This window comes from Gossypium arboreum, chromosome 1 (genome assembly GCF_025698485.1).
Source record: "Gossypium arboreum isolate Shixiya-1 chromosome 1, ASM2569848v2, whole genome shotgun sequence".
Taxonomy (NCBI): domain Eukaryota; kingdom Viridiplantae; phylum Streptophyta; class Magnoliopsida; order Malvales; family Malvaceae; genus Gossypium; species Gossypium arboreum.
This window is the reverse complement of record NC_069070.1, coordinates 119,661,421-119,668,690: the sequence shown is the minus strand read 5'-3', so window position 1 is coordinate 119,668,690 and position 7,270 is coordinate 119,661,421. Positions and strand designations below refer to the sequence as shown.

Genomic DNA, 7,270 nt, shown 5'->3' with positions numbered 1-7,270 from the left:
AAGAATGAGTCAGAGGTAGTTTCTGAAGACCTTATGGCTTATCAGACTGAGGCTGATCAAAATGGTCTTGAATTGGACATTGATGATGAACCAGTCAAGGGTACAAGGACTTTGGTTGAGATTTATGAGAGGGCTCAAGTAGCTCAGGAAGAACCAAGTTGTTTTGAAGATGCTGAAGCTTATGAAGGCTGGAAATAGGTAATGACTGATGAGATTGCCATGATTGAGAAGAACCAGACACAGGAATTAGTTGTAAGACCAGCCAATAGGAAAGTCATTGGGGTGAAATGGGTCTATCGAGCCAAGCACAATGCTGATGGAAGCTTGAACAAACTAAAAGCTAGGCTAATTGTGAAGGGTTTTAGCCAAAAGTATAGCTTGGACTATCTGGAGACCTTTGCACTAGTGGCCAGGCTAGACACCATCAGTTGCTGGTTGCCTTAGCAGCACAAATGTAGTGGAGAATCCACCAACTTGATGTGAAGTCTGCTTTTCTTAATGGTTTTCTTGAAGAAGAGATCTTTATAAAGCAACCTCAAGGCTTCAATGTGGCTGGTAAAGAAGAAATGGTATACAGACTAAAAAAGGCCTTGTATGGTTTGAAACAGGCACCAAGGGCCCAGTACAGCAGGATCGATGGCTACTTGATCAGCTTGGGGTTTGAAAGGAGCATTAGTGAGCCAACTTTGTATATCAATAAGGAAGGAGTCAAAACACAGCTCATTGTGTCTTTGTATGTTGATGACTTGCTGGTGACAGGAGGAGACTAAGTAATGTTAGCAAACTTCAAAGCCAAAATGGAGTAAAAAATTGAGATGTTTGACTTGGGACAAATGTCCTATTTTTTAGGCATGGAAGTGACACAATCTCAGGAGGGAATTTTTCTAAGTTAAAAGGCCTTTGCTAAGAAGATTTTAAACAAGTTCTCAATGTAGAATTGTAAAGTAACAAGCACACCAGTTGCTGTTAGAGAAAAACTATCGAGCCAAGGTGATTTTGAACAGGTTAGTGAATCTGCCTATAGGAGCTTGGTTGGTTGTATATTGTACTTGACTGCCACTAGGCCAGACATTATGTTTGCTGTAAGTTTGCTCTCAAGGTTCATGCATTGTTGCAATGAGAAGCATTTTCAAGCTACAAAAAGAGTACTCAGGTACATCAAAGGTACCCAAAGTTATGGAATGTTGTATAACAAGGCTGAAAGCCTAAGACTAATTGGCTATACTGATAGTGACTGAGCTGGTTTGAAGGATGATATTTTTTCACCCTTGGTTCAGCTATTTTTTGTTGGAGTTCGAAGAAGCAAAATGTAGTTGCTCAGTCAACTGTTGAAGCTGAATATGTAGTAGCTGCTGAAGCTATGAATCAAGCATTATGGCTAAGGAAAATTTTGGCTAATCTGAATCTGCACCAAGAGGGAGCAATAGAGATAAAATGTGATAATCAATCTGCTGTTGCAATTGTAAAGAATCCAGTTTTCCATAGAAGGACAAAGCACTTCAGCATTAAACTTCATGTTGTCAGAGAAATGGAGCAAGCAAAGGAAGTGGAACTAATTCATTGCAATTCTGAAGACCAAATTGCTGACATCTTGACAAAACCTCTTAGTGTCTCAAGGTTCATCGAGTTGAAAAGGAAAATAGGAGTATACAACATGCTAGCCAATGAGGAGTGTTGAAGTTGGCTAGCTTGTGGCACAAGAACCATCCAAAGACAGGCCATGCAGCCCGAGCCAAGCATATGTAGTTGAAGAAACTGTTCCATTTTAGTTTATTTTGTTACTCTAAGTTGCGTTTATGTAATTTAGTTTATTTTCAACTTGTTACTAATGCATTTGATGTAATTATGTAGTATTGAGCTGATAAATCAGCTTGTCAAAGTGTACAAGAAATGTTTAACAAGTTTCAATGTTGTTTAGTGGTGGTAGGTAAATGTTTAGGTAAAAATTTGTTCATTTTGACCAGCTTATGTCTGGTATATGTAATGATATTATGCCAACTTCAAGTTTAATGAAAATTATCATCATTTTTCATTCAACATATTCTCCATCTTTCTTTGCTTTTGTTCATTTTTGTTCTTGAGTCTTGGTTGTTTCTTCAGCAAGTCTCGAGCCTTGCTGTTCAAGCTTCAGCTGAATCTTGCTTTCACTTGTTCTTAACACCAATAGATTGCCTCGAGTTGCAAAAACATGAGCATCTGGAGCAACATGATTGGAAGGCAATAACGGATCCATAATCGATGGCTTTTCACAAAGCATTAATATATTCCAATATGTTTTTCTTGATAGGTGTTTCCATCATACTGAGGCTCTTCTTTGGGATACCTTGTTTGCTTGTGCTTGTAATCTACAAATGGAGAAGAAGACATTTATCCATGGATGATAAGATTGAAGAGTTCCTTCAAAGCCACAATCCAGCTCCAATTAGATACTCTTTCAAACAAGTTAAAAAAATAACTAAAAATTTTAAAGATAAATTAGGTGAAGGGGGTTATGGTTCGGTGTTTAAAGGAAAATTTCTTAGTGGGCATCATGTGGAAATAAAATTGTTGTGTACATCAAAGGATAAAGGCCAAGGTTTCATAAATAAAGTTTCTTCTATTGGAAGAATTCATCATGCTAATGTGACAAAACTTATTGGATTTTGAGTGGAGGGATCAAAACAAGTTCTCATGTATGATTTCATATCAAATGGATCGTTAGATAAGTTCATTTTTTCTAATGAAAAAAGGAACACTTTAGGTTGGAAAAAACTATTTGATATTGTGCTTGGGGTTGCTCGAGTAATTGACTACTTACATCAAGAATGTGACATGCAAATTTTACATTTTGATATCGAGCCACACAACATTTTTCTAGACGAGAATTTTAATTCAAAAGTTTCAGATTTTGGTCTTGCTAAGTTGTACTTAGTAGATGATAACATTATATCTCTCACTGTAGCACGAGGAATAATAGGGTATATGTAACACCCTAAACCCGGCTTGGACGTTATGGTCGAATCTTGATATTTTACAAGGAATGGGTTTTGAAAACAAGTTGATTCAGTTAACCAATCACTATTAAAACTCACATTCCTTCATGTTTATTACAGAAACATTATTTTAACAGTTCATTTTCCAAAACACTTATTACAGCAGAAGTTATACAAAACCAATACATTTTACAAATCTGTTTCATATTTTTAAAAACCTCTTTTTGGCGTAAAATCTGTTTCCATAAAACATTTTATCAAGCATGCAAAATATATCGAGCAATTAAGTTCAAAATCAAGTTAAAACAAAACAGTCCAGAGAGTCCCCAAAAATTACAACTCTCAAATAAGTCCAAAATTTAAAATAAACCAAAAGTACTAAGTTTAACAGTTTTGCGATATAGTGGACACTGCTGAGTCTTTGTCACACCGATCTGCCTAAATCTGTGGATTACCTAAATAGAACCAGACAAACAGAGTTGAGTTTACGTAAACTCAGTGTGTAACCCAGCAGAAATAAGCAAGCAATCATACAGAATCATATACACAGATAGTATTAGATTCAGATTCAGATAACAGATTCAAAACAAATATGCAAAAGTCCTACCCCCATCCTCTACACACTAACTCCGACCATTCCATCACCGTATGGGGTTAAAAACACCCACTCATCCCTACACACCATGCTATTCCATTAAGACACATACCAGATAGTATGTAGCCAAGCTGCCAGAATAAAGGAGATTAACGTCGAACATAATATTTCCTCCGCATATACAAATCCCACCCCAAAGCAAATACAGAAACAAATACAGAGTAACATTCTAGACATGCTCAACATGTTATGTACATATATCAGAATAATCAGATATGTATGGCATTATCATACTTAAAACAAACTATCAGATTTACAGTTTTTTTATCATACTTAAAACAGACTATCAGATTCATAGTTTTAGGGTTTGATTAGCCCTTATTGACCTACAGTAGGCCTACAGTTGATTGGGATGACCCATGCGACCTTAGGAGAAATTTCAGAAATATGGTCCCCCATGCCCATGTGGCTTACCTGTGTGGCCCACAAGCCCAGATTAGCCTTGCCCGTGTGGTCCACGCAGCCTTGCCCAAAAACCACACGCCCGCGTGTCATGCCAGTGTGGGCCCACACGCCCAGTTTAGCCATGCTTGTGTGACCCACATGGTTACACTCGAGCCACCACACGACCGTGTTCTTGCACACGGCCTACCACACGAGTGACCACACGCTCGTGTGGCATCGACAAAATAGTGTTTCAACTTTTACCGAATCTCGCTTTTCTGTGTTTAGGGTACATACCTGGTTCATTTTAATGCTAAAACGACCCCGAGCCTTCTGCAACCTAAAAATAAAGTACCTAACATATAAATTAACAATTAAGTCACGAATTCCTCAAACCCAAATCGAGCCAAACACAATCACTTATTGTGATCACATCCGTCTACTCGCACAAATTAGACCGTTGGGTGACAACCACTGCCTCACCGCCTTCTCCTATACCACATAATTTAACTATTACGACCATTTATCGGCCATCAATAAGATCTCCAAAAATTCCAACAATCAGTTGTTAACAATCAACCCAATTTCACTTACCATACCGATTAACGAATCCAAAAGAGATCGTAGTAACAACAGTTACACCAGGAAACAACTGAAATCTGAAAAAGAAGCATAAAGAGATTGAAAATGGAAAAAGAAACAGCAGAGAGAACGAGAAAAGAAAATAAGGTAAAAAATTTTGGGAATTTTCTTCAAATATAATATGACACTAAATCCCTTAATTTCCTCCCACTTACCCACTATCTCAACTTCTTAGACTTTCAACTCAATTGAGACTCTACAAGCCAACCGGGCAAAAATTAATCTCCCACGCTCACGCAAGGATTCGAACACAAGACCTCCAACACACCAACACCTTTACCATTCAAACCAACAAGCTCATTCTAATATAGTTTCACAAGCAATTTAATATAAGCCCACTTAGAAAGGTAAGGCTTAATTCCAAAAATAACAAAAATTTACAAACATGGGACTTGAACCCAAGACCTCTTACACATACCCTAAAACACTTAACCACTAAAGCATATACACATTTATGTTAAATTTTACAGCAAAAGAAATAAATTATTTGGGGCATTACAGTATATTGCTCCTGAATTGGTTTACAAAAATCTTAGAGGCATTTCATATAAAGCTAATCTTTATAGTTTTAGAATGTTGGTGATGGAAATGGTAGGTAGGAGAAAGAATTTGAATGCATTTTCCGACCACACTAGCCAAATATATTTTCCATCTTGGAGTTATAACCAGTTAGATAAAGGAAACGACATGGAGCTAGGAGATGTTTCTGATGATGAAAAAGTATTGGTAAGGAAGATGATAATAATAGCCATTTGGTATATACAATTATTACCTTTTGATCGTCCTTCAATGAATAAAGTGTCGAAGATGCTTGAATCTAATGTTGAACTCTTTGAGATGCCTCCAAACCCATTTCATCAACTTCCTCTTGAAACATCAGTAGAGGTTTATAGCTGTGAGAACTCCAATGATAAGGGAAGTATGTCGTTGGATGTTGTTACTATAACCAGTTTTAATGTCGTTTAAGATTGGAAACATTTACTTTCATTATCTTGGCTTTGTAGCTTTATATAATTTTTGCCTTTCATATGTGTATTGGTATCTTGTTATGTGTATTGCATATATATGTACGTAGATATGTATTTAAAAAAAATGTTGTTTTGATTTTAAATAAATAATATTGAAGTGATACTTTGTAGGATTCTTGAGCTCCTTCACAACCTAAGTGTCTTATGAATTGACGCAAAAGGAGGCTTGAAATAGATTGGAAATAAGGGAAAACTAAATAGAGAGGAGAGAAAATATATGTTATAGTGATTAGTTGAAGCACTTAGTCTTCTTCATATAGCTGAATTTGGCTACTCAATATAAGATTTGCTTTGATATATAATATACAAATTTGTTAGCTTATGATATCCATTCTCCATAATCATCTCCCTTACAATTTTACTTAGCATGCCAAAACCAGAGTCTCATTATAGTGGGGAAAGCAACCAAGAGGCAAGAGTGCTGTCTTGCTGCTCAAAATGCTCAAAATCCAGATTGACTTTGGACACTCCAACAGCATTTGTGATCTATTGAGGTGGGTAATTGTTGAAGCATCAATAAATTTCTGATGAGTTTCGAGGGCTAACAACACTTGTTGACGCCATAGAAGGTCATTAAAGACATCAAGAACAATGTTAATTTTCTTGGTAGAGAACAATCGATTGTCCACAGCTCCTTCAGCAAGATCGATAAGATTGCCTCGAGTTTCAGAAACACAACAATCTGGAGCAACATGATTGGAAGACAATGGCGGATCCATGATCGATGGCTGTTGTGCCATGTTAAGATACAGCTAAAATATCATGTTTTGCTACTAAGAAAGTAAAATAATTGAGAGAAAGAATCAAGAATTTGTATTCATCATACTTGAGAATATGAGACTGACAGACTTACAATTTATAGAACTTGAGCTGCACAACTAACTATTGTTATAAGCTGAACAACCACTAGTAATTACAATCTAACTAACCAACTGATCAATTGACTTAACAGTCAAGCTAACAGTTGATAGTCTAACCAAGAGGAATTTAGACTAGTATTGCATTGGTCGTCCTCAATATAGTTGAGATGGTAATTATATTTATAAGAGTATGTGATCCAAAATTATCGCAAATTTTTTCAATGTCTTCGAAGATGTTCATCATCCTTTATTCCTTTTCTACATCTTTTGTTCTTTCAGCATTTGTTCCTTTTTTACGTATTTTGAAGATTTGCTTTGATTTACTAGGGCAGAATAATTGATATATAATGTACTCGAAAAATAATCAAATTCGTTGCATCATCATTCCTAATACTCTTTTTTATTTTCGTTTGTTGAGGGTCGATCAATTTCTTCGAAAGAAGTCTTTCGAGATGTTGTATATTGAGAAAGAGGATTTTGAGCTTTCTCAACATTCCTTAATCCATGCACTGCTAGTTGTGTAACCAAAGACTGCAGTTCTTCATGGTGCGGAAATCTTACCATTAGGTACCCATTTCGATTAAAGATTAAAACTTGAAAATGGATTAATCAAAACCTAAATTCAATTTTTTATTAAATATTCAAACAAAAAAATTAAATTTAAATTTAAAATTTTTATCTCAAATTCAAGTTTGCAAATGAAGCATAAATCCAAATAAAACCAAAAGA

General features: G+C 35.9%; 1 pseudogene; it reads left to right on the top strand.

The window, feature by feature from the left end:
- The first annotated feature begins 2,238 nt into the window (after positions 1-2,238).
- LOC108481666 (rust resistance kinase Lr10-like) lies at positions 2,239-5,619 on the top strand (annotated as a pseudogene).
- Positions 5,620-7,270: the final 1,651 nt, after the last annotated feature.